We start from the raw sequence: 18,846 nt of genomic DNA on the forward strand, positions 1-18,846 counted from the left end.
TGAAGCTTGTGACTGTGACCTTCTTTAGAAAAAGAGTCTTTGTGGATAAGTAATTAAGTTAAAGATTTCAAGATGAGATCATCCTGGATTAGGGTGGGAACTGAATCCTATAACAAGGGTAATTGTAAGAGAAGGGAAAGGGAAAATGTACAAGGAAGAAGTTGATGTGAAGATGGAGGCAGAGATTGGAGTAAGGATTGCAACAAGCCAGAGATTGCAAGAGCTAGCAGGAGCTGAAATAGGCAAAAAGAATTCTCCTTGGGAACCTTGGCAGGCAACACGGCCCCGCCAACACCTTGATTTTGAACTTCTGTCCTCCATGACTGAGAGAATAAATTTCTGTTGTTTACAGCCACTAAATTTGTGGGAATTTGTTATAGCAGCTCTAGGAAACAAATACAGGGGACAATCAGAAAACCAATTTGATAGAGTAAAGGGACTGTATTAAGAGGGGTAAAAAACCCAATTGGAAATATAGGTCGAGCAGAAACAGGAAAGCCATTGTTTGGACAGGATACTATCCACAATGAGAACAATTTGAGGTTTGGGGATAGGGAGTACAACCTGGTAAAACCAATGTTGCTTGTTAATTAATCTAGTAATTAATGATATTTAGCCCACATGGAGAAAGTAGAGTTAGGGAAACCACCTAAAATCAGTAAGGGAGTATGGAAAATCTGGATTCATTTATTTATATATTCAGAGATGTAAATAAAGAAATATGTTCATGCAAAGAAAGTTCATTGGAAGAAGTAACAGGTCTTAGTACCAGATCTGTGTGCCCATGAAGAAGAGGTATACCTCAGTAATCACTGTAAGGCTAGAGCCTGAGCAAATGATGTGTCTTCCATCTAGACTATCAAGTAATATATTAGCTTTTACTAATTAATTTAATTTAATGTTGTTTAACAACTTTCTTGAGGTACACCTTATATATGGTTGTATTTGTTAAACGCTGACAGAATGCAATATACCAGAAATGGAACAGCTTTTATAAAGGGAATGCATTATGTCACAAGTTTATAGTTCTGTGGCCATAAGAATGTTCAAACTAAGGCATCCAGAGAAAGATGCCTTGACTCAAGGAAGGCTGATAGGTCTGGAACACCTCTGGCAGCTGGGAAGGCACATGGCCAGCATCTGCTGATCCTTTGGCTTCTCATTTCAAACAGCTTCCCCAGGCGTATTTTATCTCCACATCTCCAAACATCTGGGTCTCCTGTTGGCTCTGTGGACTCTGTCGACTCTTCTATACCTGAAGTTTCTTTGCAATGCAGGTTCTGATGTGGAAGTCTGTGGTTGTCCACTTTTTCTTATGATTTGGTGGGTAAATCTGTTTAAGTTAGGGGTTCAGCATTGGGATGCCCATTCTTGCTTCTCACCTAAGCCCCACATCCTCTAACCCAGTCCTTATCAGTGATGATGGTGGTGACGGTGGTAGTGGTAATAATGGTGATTATTTTTCCCCATTGGCCTGCTTTTGATTCATAGTTCAGGTGGAGAAAATGGTATGTATTGGGCCTCCTCATACTTCAACACATCTTTAACACTAGTGGTCTTCCCCAACTTTATAAGGAAAACACCAGAGAGGTAGCCTAAAGTTGTTCAAGAAATATCTTGCAGAGCGTCGGGAAGTCCAGACCACCAAAAACATAGCCTCAGGAAAAAGGAATCAAGTGGCCAATTTAGAATATTATAAAAGCTTGGCAAATGTGAATATGATTGCTTTATTTTACACCTTAAAATTAGTAGCTACACTTCTGAATACAATTGGAGTATTTCTGGAATCAGTCAATCATTACTGTCAGAATATAGTGGATAGGTTACTTTCAGCCATTACCTAAAAATTTGAACAAGGTATTTGTATTTTATCCTCAGTTTAAACTTGTAATTCTTATTTTATGATTCATAGGAGTAAATCATATTCAAGAAGAGATAGGACCTTTACATTTTATAACTCCACAAGCCTTTAATTTTCTATATTTAAAACAAAAAAAATGGAAAAGGAAATTTTATATCCTAATTAGTGATTCTCCTGTAATGATTGTTCTGAATTATATGTACATGAAAACATCACTAATTCTGAATAATTAGAAGGAGTAGGAGGATGCTAACCTAACGTTGTCTCACTTTATCCTCTTCCTCTGTAAGTTTATTTGAATGAATTTCAAATGATACCTCTGCCTCCAGCTCTCTCCAGAAGAATAGCCCACCTTGAATTCCACAGATCCATATTCAAACCACAACAATATCAATCCAATTAGTCACAAGGCTGTGTTTCTGGAACCCTTGTCTGCTCCTTACCCTCTGATACCCTGCTCTGGGAATCAAAGCACCTTCCATCTATACCCCTTTTCTATTATCACTATCAATTCCCTTGTACCATTGTTGATATATCTTATCTTGCTTATAGCAGCAACTTACTGTCTATCTACTCCAGGCCATTCTAAACATCAGGACAAGAGTTCCAGAGTGATCTTGCTAAAATAAATATTTAGTCATGTCACTCCTATAATCAAGCATATTGTCTTATTGCATGTAGGATATAGTTTCAAGTTGCTAGACAGGACATTTAAAGAACCCTTCTCATTCTGATTAGTACCTGTCTTTGTAGCCATATTTCCCTGCATCCCTCTTTCCATATTAATCCTCAACTGTATTTATGCAGAGTTCTTTGCCTTTAGTGACCGCAGCACACCCACCTCTGTGCCTTTGGCTTTGTAGTTCCTGCTCTCAGGGCTGTCATTCCCTATCACTGCCTCCATCTTGTATGTTCTTACTAAAATACCACCTCTTCTAGCAGTCTTCTTTGAAAATCATATCTTGAATCAATATTTTCCCCCTCTATAGCAGATATTATTAGCACCCTGCCCTTTCCCTCTAGGCCCACTATCCTCATGCCCACAGACCGGATATATTTCCAGGGGTGAGCAGCAGCCTGAGGACTTTCCTCTTGCACCTGGAACCAAAGGCAGGCCACAAGTGCCAAGGAGTTTTCACTTCTCAGGGGTAGACCTCAATCAATGAGTGAAATGGGGTGGAGGATTAAAACCCAGGCTTCCTTGCCCCTTATTTGGGTTAACTGTGGCATCTTCTACATTGTTCCCCAGAATTCTTTCCCCAACAGGATTGAGCTCCATTCCCTACAGTACGAATCTGCTCAAGAATGTACCCTTTATTAACAGCGACTTTGTTTCCTTGTCTAAGTCCCTGGCTCTCCTACCAGTGCTTTCTGGAATCACCCCACAATAAATCACCTGCACACACATTCTTTGTCTGAGGGTCCACTTCTAGTGGAACCAACGTAATACATCATATCTATGATCAAATAGGCTGCCTAGACTTCTCCTATAAATAATTTCATTTATCTTGGGAAATATTCATTTGGGAATTTATTTGAATCTTTGAGGTCAGGAAAAGAATCTTCCTTGGTATGCTCCTTTCAACACCTAGCACAATCTTTTACTTGAAGCACATGTTCAACAATTAAAATTTGAGTGAAAATATTCCAATAAAGGGGAAAATCTGCATTGTGGAACTTAAAAGAAAGAAAACATTAAAAATTTTCAAAGTTTTATACTAACTCTATAATAGAACAGTTACCATTATAGGCTTTAAGAATTCTACCCTCAAATACACAGAACAAATTATTCATAGCCTTCAGTCAGTACTTTTCATGATACCTGGTACTGAGGGTCATATTTCCATGTAGCTTTCCTGTTTTCCCCTGGCCACTAGCCTCAATGAGGACAAGGCCTTTGATTTATGCTTCTTTAAAATACCAGCCTCTATTCTGTGTCTCGTACATAAGATATGCTCAATTCCAAAAGTATTTATTAAGTCAAGAATTATAAAGTATGTGAGACTGTTTAAAATGATTTATTTTTTACGTGGTTTATTTTTCAATAATCATCTTTATGCTAGTCATTTTTGTGATATACTATAGGTTGGAAAGGTAAATCAATGTATCATACTTCTTTTACAAAGGTAAACCCATGTATTGTACTGTTTATACAAATTTTAAGTTGAGATCATCCAAATTAATGAGATTTTACTGTATTTATGAATTATTTGATTAAGCATTGAAATCCGAATCTTGTAGAGATAGTGTGTGATACAAATCAACTGTCAGTGAATATCCTAATTTTGTAGCCTTCACCATTCAGCTTCCCTTTTTGCCTTAACTTCAACTTTAGCACCTATACACATTCACCCCAAAGAGGCAGTCTACAAATCTTGTAACTTTTCCTACATGCAGAAAATCTAATTCACTATAATAGCCACAGCTGTATCTTCCCTAGACTATTATAGATACAAACTTTTAAAAATTAGCTTAAAGAAAGCAAAATGACACAAAGTAGTTGGGGAAAAATCAATGTCATGTGGCCTGGGCCCAGTGATATAATTCCCTTTTTTTCATGCATGTCTTTATTTTACTACTCATGTACCCATTTACTAGATAAAGAGTGTGTCAGTCACATGGTTTTTACAATCTCATGGTCACATGATAAAAGCTGTATAGTCATTATGAAAGATCAGAGCTACTGGGTTGCAGTTTAACAATTTCAGGTATTTCCTTCTGGCTATTCTGATATACTAGAAACTAAAAAGAAATATCTATATAATAATATAGAATTCTCAGTAGTCATAGTCTTTTTTTTTGGCATGGGCAGGCTCCAGGAATCAAACCCAGGTCTCAAGCATGGCAGGCAAGAATTCTGCCACTAAGTCACTGTTGCACTGCCCCATAATCATTTTTTAAAACATAATTTTCAGTTACACCTCCTGCCTCTCATTTGATCATTCTCTCAATCTTCAGGGATATCTGGGAAATGACCATTTTAGCTTCTTCTTGCTGAAAAGGGTTGTCCACCTTATGGGGTAGAGGAGTGAAACTGGTTGATGTTCTTGGAAAAAACTGGTACCTCTGGGTTTCAGGGCATATCTGGCATAGAAACAATCTGAAGGCCTTAAGTTTCTGAAAAAAAAAAATAAACACACTAAGTTAAACATTTACAGACTTTTAAATAGGTCCCAAAGATATTCTTTAGAGTTTTCAGGAATACTGTTGTTTGGAGCTTGGCATGCTGTGGCAATTTGCAATATCTGGTTGAAGCTTACATAAGAGTAACCTCCAGAATGACTTGAAGTCTTTTAGCTGCTGAAACTTTATTTTGGTTCATTTCTTTTCCCCCTTTTGACCAGGTAAGTATTCTCAATCCCATGGTGCTAAGGCCAAGCTCATCCCTGTGAGTCCTGTCACACATTGCCATGGAGACTTATACCCCTGAAAGTCATGTCCCACATAGGAGGGGAAGAGATTGAGTTTATTTATGGAGTTGGCTTAAAGAGAGAGGCCACATCTGAGCAACAAAAGAGGTTCTCTGGGGGTAACTTAGACATAATAATAAGTAGACTTAGCTTTGTCATTGCAGAAATAAGCTTCATTTGGGCAAGTCTGAAGATTAAGAACTTGGCTTATTAAATTGGAAGTCCTTAATGTTTGAGAGAATATCAGGAATCCCTCTGGTGGGGAAGTTTAATAGTTCCACATTTCTTTTCTCCAGTCCCTCAAGGGGATTTTGCAGATACTTTTCTAATTTCTGCCCAACATATTCAGGAATGTATCGGGTTATTACATTAAACTGTATAGAATAACAAGCACTCATTCCCTATTCTAGGTTGTTTAAACACACTGACTAGAGAGGTTAAATTAGATAGTATGCTACAGAAATTTTTGGACAAAACAAACATCTCTTCCTTTGATTTCACACAGAAGTTGGAGTTTTAAAATATAGACAGTCACCCTTTAACCTGCATTCTGATTTACCTTTGTCCTATCCAGATCTACTTCATTCATATCTGTAATTGAAGTTTGATCACTTTTTCAGTTGCTATTAACAGTAATTAACAGTTGCTATTAGGAGTAATGCTGACTTTCAATACTGTGAACTCTAACTCTGAGTTTCAGGTGTCAAACAGATACCTTAGGTTCCAAGGAACTACCAGATTATACACAAAGAACACAGTATCTCAGAATTTAGAAATAACGGTTAAAATTAAGGAATAAATTTGTCTGCTTTAAGAACTTACAATCTAGGAACCTTTCCAATGAGCGTCATTGAATATTTTGTACTCCTTAATCATTGATTGCCCAATCCCTGCCCACTTTGTATCTCCTGATAAGCTATGCTTTTGAATGCAATTCTCAGAGTTAGCGCATTATAATTAGTTTATAATTAGTTTATATTAGTTTATATCATACAATAGTTGTCTTTTCACTTCTGGCTTATTTCACTCAACATAATATTCTCAGGTTTCATTCACCTAGTTGCATGCCTCATGACTTCAGTCCTTTCTACAGCTGCTCAATATTCCATCATATATATACTCCCTTCCATTCATCAGTCAGTATATCCTTAGGCTCCATACATTGACAATCATGAATAATGCCGCCATAAACACCAATGTGCAAATGTCTGTTCATGTCCCTGCTTCAGTTCTTCCAAGTATATACCTAATAACGGGAATTAGGCAGGTTCATATGGCAACCCTATACTTAGCTCCTATGGAACCATCACATTACCTTCAGAGGGGCTGGACCATTCTACTTCCCTACTCACAATGAATAGGTACATCTCACTATCAACATCTTCTCCAGCACTTATATCTTTCTGTTTATTTTTTAAACCACTTTATATACATACTGTATGTTTCAGTTTGGTACTGGTTTGAAATTGTTGACTTCCGGAGAAGATGGCGGCTTAGTAAGACGCGCGGGTCTTAGTTCCTCCTCCAGAAAAGCAACTAAAGAAACAGAAACAATAGGAAACAGCTCCCGGAGTCACGACAGAGACCAAAAAGACAGCGTACGTACCCCATTCTGGAACAGCTGAACGGGCAGGGAGAATCCGCTGCAGTGAGATACCCGAGGGGCGCGCGTTTTCCCGGCCGGGCGGCTGGCGACTGGGGTCCCCTCCACGCACGTGGCTCCCCGGTCTGACTGGGAACGTTGGATAGCGGGGCCCTCCCGTCACGCTTGGCGTTTCGGGCCAGCTGGGCAATTAGGACCGGCACTCTCCCAAGCCGCGGCGGCCAGCAACCCCCGCCTCCACGCGCGGTTTCCCGGGCCGACTGCCGTGCAGACAGACGAGCACCACGAGCGCCACCTACTGGGCAGGAAAAGAAAAACAGAGCCCAGAGATTTCACAGAAAAAGCTTTCAACCAGCTGGGTCCCACACCCTGGGAAATCTGATCAAATGCCCAGACACCACAGAGAATAATGGATGACGCTCGGAAAATTGAAGAGATGGCCCAGTCAAAGGAACAAACCAATAGTTCAAATGAGATACAGAAGCTGAGACAACTAATGCTGAATATACGAACAGAAATGGAAAAACTCTTCAAAAACCAAATCAATAAATTGAGGGAGGACATGAAGAAGACATGGGCTGAACAAAAAGAAGAAATAGAAAATCTGAAAAAACAAATCACAGAACTTATGGGAGTGAAGGACAAAGAAGAAAAAATGGAAAAAACAGTGGATACCTACAATGGTAGATCTAAAGAGACAGAAGCTACAATTAGTGAACTGGAGGATGGAACATCTGAATTCCAAAAAGAAACAGAAGCTATAGGGAAAAGAATGGAAAAACTTGAGCAGGGGATCAGGGAACTGAATGACAATATGAAGCGCACAAATATACATGTTGTGGGTGTCCCAGAAGGAGAAGACAAGGGAAAAGGAGGAGAAAAACTAATGGAAGAAATTATCACTGAAAATTTCCCAACTCTTATGAAAGACCTAAATTTGCAGATCCAAGAAGTGCAGCGCACCCCAAAGAGAATAGACCCAAATAGGCGTTCTCCAAGACACTTACTAGTTAGAATGTCAGAGGTCAAAGAGAAAGAGAGGATCTTGAAAGCAGCAAGAGAAAAACAATCTGTCACATACAAGGGAAACCCAATAAGACTATGTGTAGATTTCTCAGCAGAAACCATGGAAGCTAGAAGACAGTGGGATGATATATTTAAATTACTAAAAGAGAAAAACTGCCAACCAAGACTCCTATATCCAGCAAAATTGTCCTTCAAAAATGAAGGAGAAATTAAAACATTTATAGACAAAAAGTCATTGAGAGAATTTGTGACCAAGAGACCAGCTCTGCAAGAAATACTAAAGGGAGCACTAGAGTCAGATACGAAAAGACAGAAGAGAGAGGTATGGAGTAAAGTGTAGAAAGAAGGAAAATCAGATATGATATATATAATACAAAAGCCAAAATGGTAGAGGAAAATATTATCCAAACAGTAATAATACTAAAAGTTAATGGACTGAATTTCCCAATCAAAAGACATAGAATGGCAGAATGGATTACGACCCAGCAATACCACTGCTAGGTATCTACTCAAGGGACTTAAGGGCAAAGACACAGACGGACATTTGCACACCAGTGTTTATAGCAGCATTATCTACAATTGCAAAGAAATGGAAACAGCCAAAATGTTCATCAACAGACGAGTGGCTAAACAAACTGTGGCGTATACCTACGATGGAATATTATGCAGCTTTAAGACAGACTAAACTTATGAAGCATGTAATAACATGGATGGACCTAGAGAACATTATGCTGAGTGAGTCTAGCTCAAAACTAAAGGACAAATACTGTAAGGTCCCACTGATGTGAACCGACATTCGAGAATCAGCTTGGAATATATCATTGGTAACAGAGACCAGCAGGAGTTAGAAACAGGGTAAGATAATGGGTAATTGGAGCTGAAGGGATACAGACTGTGCAACAGGACTAGATACAAAAACTCAAAAATGGACAGCACAATAATACCTAAGTGTAATGTAACTAGGTTGGAACACTGAATGAAGCTGCACCTGAAATATGGTTTTTTGTTTGTTTGTGTGTGTGTTTGTATCTTTTGTTTTTGTTTTTTTTCTTTTTCCTTTATATATATATATATATTATTAGTATTATTATTTTAATTCTCTTCTCTATATTAACATTCTATATCTTTTTCTGCTGTTTTGCTAGTTCTTTTCCTAAATCGATGCAAATGTACTAAGAAATGATGATCATACATCTATGTGATGATACTAAGAATTACTGAGTGCATTTGTAGAATGGAATGATTTCTAAATGTTGTGTTAATTTCTTTTCTTTTTTTTGATTAATAAAAAAATTAAAAGAAAAAAAAAGAAAAAAGAAATTGTTATGTACCCCAGAAAAGCCATGTTTACTTTCCTAAACCAGTCTTGTGGGTGCAGACCCAGCATTTAGAGTGGAAAGTTTGATTGGATTATTTCCATGGAGGTGTGACATGCCCAATTGTGGATGTGACCTTTTGATTAGATGGAGATGTGACTCTCCCCATTTAAGGGGGTCTTGATTAGTTTACTGGAGTTCTTTACAAGGGGAAATATTTTGGAGGAAGCTCAGCTGCTTGGAGAACAGTTTCTTCAGAGCTGACATTTGGAGATGCTTGGAGTGCCAACAGAGAGAGAGCAAATGCCTGGAAATGGACATTAGAAGATGCAGAGTCCAGCAGACATTGCCATGTGCCTTCCCATGAGATGCTATGCAAGTCCTAACCCAGAGTTGTGTCCTGCAGGAGCTAAGTGGGGCCCACAGATGCTTAGAAGTGAAACTGCTGACATCAGAAGCTTGAAGCAATAGAACCAGGAACAAAGGACCGGCAGACACCAGCCGCATGCCTTCCCATGTGACAGATAATGACCTTTCTTGAGTTCAGGTATCTGTCTCTGGGTGCCTTAGTTTGGATATTTTTGTAGTCTTAGGACTATAAACTTGTAACTAATAAATTCTCTTTTAAAAGTCATTCCATTTCTGGTATTATTGCATTCTGGCAGCATTTAACAAACTAAAAGTTTTCCAATGCTAACTGCAAACTGAAAAAGAAATGTTACAACCAAGAATAGGTTGCCCAGGAAGAAGAATTTGGCAACAGGATGGATCTTTAATGTAGATGTTGCATTTTTACCCTTAGCACCAGCTAAACAATTTGTGGGACCCAAAATAAAATGAAACTGTGAAGCCCACTGTCCAAAATTCATTAAGAATTTCAAGATTAAGCCAAGGGCAGTTGGTCCTGGTACCATTTATTGAGATCCTTGCTTCTCAACAAGGCTTCTTTCTCATGGTTCTTGACTAAATGAAGTGTCATGGAGCTAGAAAAGCTCTATTATACATGATTCGATAATTTCTTATTATTTGTCAAAGATTTTTAAGGTAGAGCTGGCTCTTAATAGAACTGCAATAATTAATCACAGGATATTCACAATTCCTTCCCACTTTACTGTCAACTGTTAAAACTCAAGACCCCAGTCCTGGAATCCTGAGGTGTTATGCAATCATCTATCTTTTTAGTACTTGAAAGAATGAGGGAGAAGTGACGAATACACCGGTGTTAATATTATTTTATTATGACTTTTCCCACAAATCCCTACATGGTCTCCCTTGCTGGAAATGAATCCCTTTTGTTTCAAGTCTACCATCAAGGCAGGTCTGAGCAGTCTCCTCCAGGCCTTCTCTCCCTCATCCCCCTGTCATCTCTGCTAGCAAACAAAGGGGACAAGAATTGATCTTGAGGAGTTAGAGAACTTGGTTTTCTTCACTCCTTCTGCCCCAAACACTAATCCTCAGCTTATCTAGGAGGCCCAGTTGTGTTCTTGAGTCTGTCATTGACTGGTGTTAGTTCATTCTCCTTGGGAATAGAGTGAGGGAATGAAACAATCTGGGTTTTTCTTTAAATTTGAATAAAGATGTAGTGAATTGTGTGACCCACCTCTGCCATAGATCCAGTTTTGTATTCCTGAACCAGATGGGTCACATGTACCTACTAGGGCACAAATAATTTAAGAGCAGTGTGTATTAGTAATCCTTAAAAATCTCAGTAGTAGTTCTGTAGGAGTGTCTCTAAATTTTAATGGAACTTTTTGCTCATCTACATCATATTTCTTCCAAGACCTAAGAGCATGTACAGTATTAATTTATTGTAACTTTTCTAACTAAAAAGCATTCGAATTATGCTTCCTGTTCTATGACAAACCAAGGCATTTAACTGAATTTTAAACCAAGTTATGACACTGAGCTAAGCAGTAAACTTCCAAGCATTGTGATCATTGTTATCAAAAGCAGTATGAAGCAGTTGTGAAAAAGGCATTCTTTGAACAACTTAAACATTCGAATCTATTAAATGTGAATAATCCCTTCTATCCTTTTAGTTATTCCAGAAGGAAAATGTCAGGTTTTGAGGAATTTTTTTAAAAGTGAATTTGATAAGAAAATGGTGTTACTTCTACTACTACTACTATTATCAGAACTATATTTAGTTTTTAGAATTCATAACTTGTTAGGTTCCAGTTTCTTTTTATTGTTATTGTTGTTGTTTTTAGTATACCATTAATTCTTCATTAGAGAAGTCATGGATTTACAGAACAATCATGCATAAAATACAGGATTCCCATATACCACCCTAATATTAATACCTTGCATTGGTTTGGAACACTTGTTACAATTGATGAAAGCACACATTTCTAATCGTTCTATTAACTGTAATACCTGATTTAACTTAGGGTTCATTGTTCGTGTACTGTAGTTCATGTATTATTTAAAATTTATATTCTATTACCATATATAGAATCCAGTGTTTACTCTTTTAATCCCATTCAGTGCTTTTAATTACATTCACAATTTTGTACTACCATCACCCTCATTCATTACCAACATATTTTCATCATTCAAAATAGGAACCCTGTTTTTTAATAAGTTAGAAATTAGGAATAGATTTTTCCTTTGAGTCAGATTGTCATAGAAAGTAAGTTATTCTGTAATTGCCATTTTTCTATTGAAACTGGTAAGACATATTGGATAGAGGATACAGTTGTTGAAGGAGTCATCAGAATTACCTGTTCAATAGGTATGAACCTATACTAAATGTAATTTTCAGTCCATTAGTAGTAGGATATTATTATACTGAACTACCTCACACAATTTGTGGCTTTTACTTAACATAGTTAAAGCCAAATGTGTTTTTTACAGCTCCATTGAAGAATAATTAATGAACAACAAAATGTATGTATTTAACGTTTACAATTTGATACTTTGGGGGCATGTTTATTTACCCTGAAAGCATTATCACATGACAGTGGCAAACATATCCGTCACTCCCCAAAGTTTCCTTGTGCCCTTTTGTAATCCCTCTCTCTTGCCCTCTCTCAGAGTCTCCTTTTTCCCCATCCCTAGGCGACCACTAATCAGCTTTCTATCACTGTAGGTTAATTAGCATTTTCTAGGTTTTTTTTCTGTCTTTTTCCAAGTCACTATAATTATTTTGAGATTCATTCATGTTGTTGAATGTCATGTTTCAATGGCTCAGCCCATTTTTATTGCTGATCAATATTCCATTTTATTGATATTCTGTATATCTTCAGATTTAAAAGTTTTACCTTTATTTATACTTCTCCTCCTTAAGCTGAACACAACCTTTACTTCAATAATGCCTCTAGGGAGACCTCATGGCATTGCTGGAATTTTCCTGTCAGGACAACATGTAGATCAAAATCGTAGCTTTGTTCCTTGTGAGCTATGTGAATTTGGCTTTTTGGGTTTCTTCTCAGGATGGCAGTTTCCTTATCTGAAAAATGAGAATAGTAATATGTATCTCTGAGTATTGTTATAATTAACTATGCAAAACATGTAGAACAAAGATAAGGTTAGCACAAGGTAATGCTGAATAGGCTTGCTACTATTATTATTACTATTATTAATTCCTATGACATGCTTTGTAGAATTCCTAGCTCTCAATAAGTCCTCAATAAGTGTTAGCTACTATTATTAATTTTACTAATATTACTGCAGTACCTGACAACTACTCTTTCCCTTCCTTCCCTTGTCCCTGCGTGGTTTTCGGTCTTGTCACTATCCTTGCCCCTAGTAGTCCCACTGTTACCCGGCCAGGCAGAATAGAGAGGGAAGTGGTTCCCAAAGAAAGATCCCAGGACCAACAACATCTGCACCAACCTGGAAACTTGATAGAAATGTAATTTTCAGGGGGACCACAATCTGAAGCCTTCCGCGTGATTCTGATGCAGGTAAAGTTTGAGAACGACACACTCAGCAGGAGCGATGGAAGCGCAGCTCGCATCAACCTACTTGTTAGTGAATTCACACTATTGACTAATTGAGCTTAATAGCAACTAAAACCCCTAAGTCTTTTTTACACATGTGCTGCTAATCCCCATATTCCCCATCTAGTACTTGTACAGGATTCTTTTTGAAATGAAGTATAAGTCTTTACATTTATCCCTATTAAATTTAATCTTGTTAGATTCAGCCCATCGCTTCAGTCATATTTGGGGAAGTTTTAGTTCAGCTGGAATGAACCATGACAGAAAGGCAGGACCTAGAGACCGGGGAGGGATGTTGCAAGGACAACATTCTTTTATATATTGGCCGAATCCTACCAGATGAGATTCTGGCTATGGTGGGTCCCTAATTAAACACATGAGATTGGGGACAAGGGGGTAATTTGATTCCAGTTTAATGCTAACTAACACTCATTGGGCACCTTGATTTCCTGGTGCTGTGAGCAGGTACAGGAAAGGTGCTAGATAGTTTATTCTTTAATGTCAGATATACTTTAATGTCAGATGTAAATGGGTCTCACCCCCACCCGCACCTGAAGCCACATATACGAACACTTGCAAGTTCCTGAAGAAAGAGAACTACTATATACATATTTTTAATACAATTTTATTTAAATATATTCACAAATCATATTATCATACAAAGTGTACAATCGGTGGCTCACACTATCACCATATAGTTGTGCATTCATCACCACAGTCAATTTTAGAACATTTTCATTACTCCAAAAATAAAAATAAAATGCCCAAAACATACCCTTTATTCCCCACTAACTAATATTTGTTGAGTGCCAGATCTTCCCCAATGATAGAGGAACTATTATCACATTTACAATTGAGGAAACAGGATCAGAGAAGTTAATGCATTTTCTCAAGGCCACACAGATAGTTAGTAGTAGAGCCTAGTGGAAATCCCCAGATTTGTGGTATTAAAGAACATTCTATCTGTAGGTTTTCTCTCTGAGACTAAGAATATTAAGCTCTATACATATTAACCTACTGGTGGCTTAAAGCCTAATGGTAAACTATTGATGTTGTTAGGCTCATTTATTATGGGTAAGTTTGCAACCCTAAAGATGTTAAAAATAGCAGTAGATAGCCCAATGCTATATGTAGCAATTCACCTAACTGTACTTACAGTTCTAATTTTTAAAAACTTGCCTTGGGGTGTATTTTTATTTGTCACTTTTAAAGCATCAGCTACATATTTTGAAATATAAACCATATATTTTAATTACTATCTATCTTTTAACAAATATGTTAATATTGTCACTGCAGATTTTTTTTTTTTTTTTTTTTTTTTTTTTTTTACATGGGCAGGCATTGGGAATCAAACCCAGGTCTCCGGGCTCCGGCAAGGCAGGCTGGAACTCTGCCTGCTGAGCCACCGTGGCCCACCTGTCACTGCAGATTTTTAACTCTAGTAACCAGATCTTTGGAAAGAATAAAATTTCCTTATCTGATGATGAAACTAGTCAATTCTGCCCCATTTAGCAGGTAATATCTATTTTACTTTCATATAAAATAAACTTTTAATAAAAAAGTTTCTAATGTGATGGAGAAGCATTGGATTTAAGGCTTGAAGATTAAAATATGGTCCCACTTACTAATTATATCACCCTGTGGAATAAATTTTACCTTTATAAACCTCAGTTGTTACATCTCTAAAATGGGGAGAATAATCTTCATGGAGTTGTAAGAATTTACTGAGGTCACATTTTTGAAGGGGCTCTGGAGTCTGTTAAATGTTTTGCAAATAGAAAGTGCTATTATTATTGTCCTTTTGATACTTATCTATTTTTCAAGTTGCCATCCAGGAGAGAAAACATGAAATATTTTGGCATGTCTGCTACTTATTAATCATAGAGCAGAATTTACAGTTTTTGAACTTCCCTATTGAACATGCTTCACTTATTGAACATACTTCCATTTTCTCATAGTTTCTTTTTAGCAACAGAGCTTCCTGTAGAATTTTGTAAGAACAATGTGGTAGGACTGATAAGTAATAAATGAGAATACTGAATTTGGATTATTAACTTGCATTTCAAAGATAAATTCTCTTTAATCAGCCCCAGCACTGTCAGCACTACTAATATCATCACTGTAAGTACTCTCTAGGTACTTGTCTGCCTGAAGCCCTGTGCTGTGGTTACACAAGGTGAGTTAAACAGGTACATTTCCAATTCTTTAGGGCTTTATATTGTAATATAAACAAGCATTATATGAATGGGGGGGCTGAGCTAGCCACTTAAATGCCTTGATTTGAAGCCCCACTCTTTTCCTTATTAATTGTGTGACCCTAGGCAAACTGCAACCTTTTAAACTTCAATTTCTTCATCTTTAACATGGGGGTAATAATAATACTTATCTGTTAGATTTTGCTGTGAAAATTAAATGCTGTATTGTGGGTAAAGTGGATAACCCAATATCAGCACTTAATACTCGGCCAGTATTAGCTATTATCAGAGCTAAGTAATATGTAACTCTCGAACCTTTCATTTCTGCCTTCTAGACCCCATCCCCTGCAAATTTATCAGGTTCTGAGCTGCCTCTGGTCCTACTGAATAATATGTGTCGCCTAGAAATCATTGTCAATCACGCACACTGCTTCATTAACCCCCTGGAATCACGAGACTTAGAGTAGTAAAGCCAGAAGAAGTCATTTAGACCAGTGACCCCATTTTAAAAATGAGGGAATGGAGGCCCAAAGAAATTTAGTTTCCTACCCAAGTCTGTAGGGCCAGTTAGTGGCAAAGCTGGGCTAAAACCCTGGCTCTCCACTTCAGAGTACATCACTTTTCCTCCTCCACACTGTCTGCTCCGTCTCCCTGGTCACCTTAATCCCCTCTTGTGCTCCTCCTGCCAATAGGACCCCGCCAGTCTGGTCTCCTGCCAATTTAGGCTGTCCGGCTTCAGCTAAATCTTTGTAGTTCATCTTGTTACTCATCTCCTCTTATTTTCTTAGCATATGAATTTCACAATCTATTGAAGAGTTAAAAAAGAAAACCCTGCCTTTGTTTGTTTTTCTAAGTAAAATCCTACTTGTGTCAAATGAAGCCAATAAAAGCTTCCCTTATTGGAACAAGGATGGGCTTGTAGGCCGGCTGGCCCATAGGCTCTGCTCAGACCCTCTCTCCCATTCCCTCTAAAGTGGCCCCTGAGGGAGCACCGCTGAACTCTTAGAGAATCTCTTAGCAACACCACTTAAAAATTACTACCTAGCACATACGCTTAACAATGGTTATTCCCAGGGACTCTCAAAAGGTCAGGAGAAGCTCAGACTACTTCCACTTTAAAAACACAGAAATGCCAAACAGTATTGTGCAAATTAGGAAATATTTTAGATGTTTACACTTATGAGATTGCCACTTTTAATTCAAATAGAAAATTGATGGCAGCATATATGGCCTAATTTTGACATAACATCGGAAGTTTAACCATAAGGCAATTCCATTTCCTCTCAATTCCCTGTTAACCCTGGCTTCTCTTAACCTGGTCCATTTTTCAAGCCTCTAGTTCCAACCCTACCCCCTCACTCAACCATCATCTAATGAATGCCCACTATATTTTAAATGCCCTGCTAATTAATGTACACAGGACCCAAAAATGAAAAGGACATAATTTTTGCCCCTCAAGCAAGTGGCAGACTAATAAGGGAGGTGTTTCAGTTTCCTGGACTGAGTACCTACAACTTTGAACCATCACAGGGTTGCCCTACATAGATGGCCCCTCAAGGAACCAGGCCTCCTAACAGTCACAGCCTTGAGTAGCCTCTAGCCTGTTACTTGTGTTTAAAGAAGTGGAAGGGACATTGAGTCAGTTCTGACATATTCTTTAAATGGATTGGCAGCTTCTGCCTCCTGGGCTACCTACCTTAGTGAAGAAACCATGTGCAAAAACCACGTGGAAAGAGAAATCCCAATTTTCTTTGCCTCCCAGCTTGAGCCCAATCTTCCAGGCATCTCAGCCAAGGTATCAGACATGAGAGAACCATCTTAGAAGTTCCAGCCCAGGTCAGCCCCCAGGTGACATTACATGAAGCAAAGGAAAGCACAGCTAATCCCAGTCAACACACAGAATTTAGGGATAAGTTTGTTTTTGTTTAAGCAACTCTGTTGGGGGATTTGTTATATAACAATAGGTAACTGAAACAGATGGGCAAAAAAAATAATTATAATACCATGTGGTAAATGCTATAATTGAGGTAAGTACAAACTGAAGTGGTAGCACTGAGGATGCATTGAATGCACAGTATTTACCTAGAGACCACAGGTATACCAGGATTCCGAGAGGAACTGGCATTTTGAGCTGGATCTTGAGGAATAAGTAGAATTTTGTCAGACAGAGAGAGTAGCATATGTATAAACAGAAGGAACTCTGAAAGCACACAGAAACATGGAGAATAGTATGTAGTTCAGTGTGGGTTAGGAGATGCGGCACCACAAAGGTATATTAGGGTTAGTTTATAAAGGCCTCTTATCAGGCTAAAACTATCCTGCAGGCAATGGCGATCCATGTGAAATGAGCATTTGCCACATCTGTTATTCTAGGCCTCCTTTCTCTTTTTCTGCATAACCTATCCAGGTTCTCTGCCTGTCTCTATGATAATAGATGCTTCCTTTTTGGCTTTATTGATTCCACTTACTTTTCCCTTGGCACTCCCCAGGTTTTCATCTTTGGTTCTCTTTTCATCTTTCCCAATATTTTCTTCTGGCTGCAACTGAGACCTCTTGGCAGAAGATTCCCAAATGTCTGTGTCTAGACTGGCCTTACTCTCTAAATGCCACATTATCTCAGATAAGTCTAAAATCCAATTCATCATCTTCCTTTCTCCACCTTTCCACCCCTCACCCCCAGGAAAAATCAGCCCCTTCTCATCATTTCCCCATTTCTGTAATTTCTATTACCCAGGCTTACAACCTCAGAATGACATCTTCAATTCCCACTTTTCTCACATACCTAATATATCAGTCAAATTCAATTGTTCCTCCTTTCCATCTGTCTTTCACATTTTTCTATCTCATTGCTCTCTCCTTTATACTTTTCTTAAAATCTAATATTGATCTTGTCAGTCTCCTGCTGAATTTATTTTTTTAAGGTCATTGGCTCTGTAACTGAAAAACTGGTCCCATCAAAATTTTGTCCATATATATTTTATTTTCCAACACTCTACTTCCTAAATTCACTGATCTATAGAATAGCTAGTAAAGGACCCTGACACCAGGTTGAATGTGGGGCCCTATGTCTATGTTGTATGTTCTGTATATAATATTTCCTTCTTTATCTTAACCAGTTGGGAATCAAGTTCAGCTTAATGAAGATAATGTTCTTGGTATAGCAAAGAGAGAAGAAACAAGAGGGGATATGTTTGCTTTTTCTTAATGGATTAGAGAAATATAACCAAGGAACAAAAGATAGGAGCATTTGAGGTTCAAATGTTTTTCATGGTTTGGCTAGGAAGAATCACTTGAGAAGCCTACTAAAAGCACAGTTACCCATGCCCCACTATAAGAGCAGTTCACAAACTTGCTGCACATTGGAATCACCTGGGAAGCTTTAGAAAAATACTGATGCCTGGGTCCCACCACCATAGGTCTGGTTTAGTTTATCTTATCTGTTGTCTGAGCATCAGAATTTTTAAAGTTTCCCCAGTGATGATAATGTGAAG

The 18,846-nt window shown here is 38.0% G+C and overlaps 1 long non-coding RNA gene across 1 annotated transcript in view; it reads right to left on the reverse strand.

The window, feature by feature from the left end:
• Window positions 1–3,865: 3,865 nt before the first annotated feature.
• The window catches only part of LOC143648437 (uncharacterized), a 51,671-nt gene continuing 36,690 nt past the window's right edge, over window positions 3,866–18,846 (reverse strand). Inside the window, exons 4-5 of the long non-coding RNA XR_013158550.1 lie at window positions 12,480–12,667; window positions 3,866–4,978 (exon numbers count right to left, since the gene is read on the reverse strand). This is a non-coding gene — a long non-coding RNA (uncharacterized LOC143648437). The remainder of the gene's footprint in view (window positions 4,979–12,479; window positions 12,668–18,846) is intronic.

The sequence above is a fragment of the Tamandua tetradactyla genome, chromosome 10 (genome assembly GCF_023851605.1).
Source record: "Tamandua tetradactyla isolate mTamTet1 chromosome 10, mTamTet1.pri, whole genome shotgun sequence".
In the NCBI taxonomy this organism is placed as follows: Eukaryota; Metazoa; Chordata; class Mammalia; order Pilosa; family Myrmecophagidae; genus Tamandua; species Tamandua tetradactyla.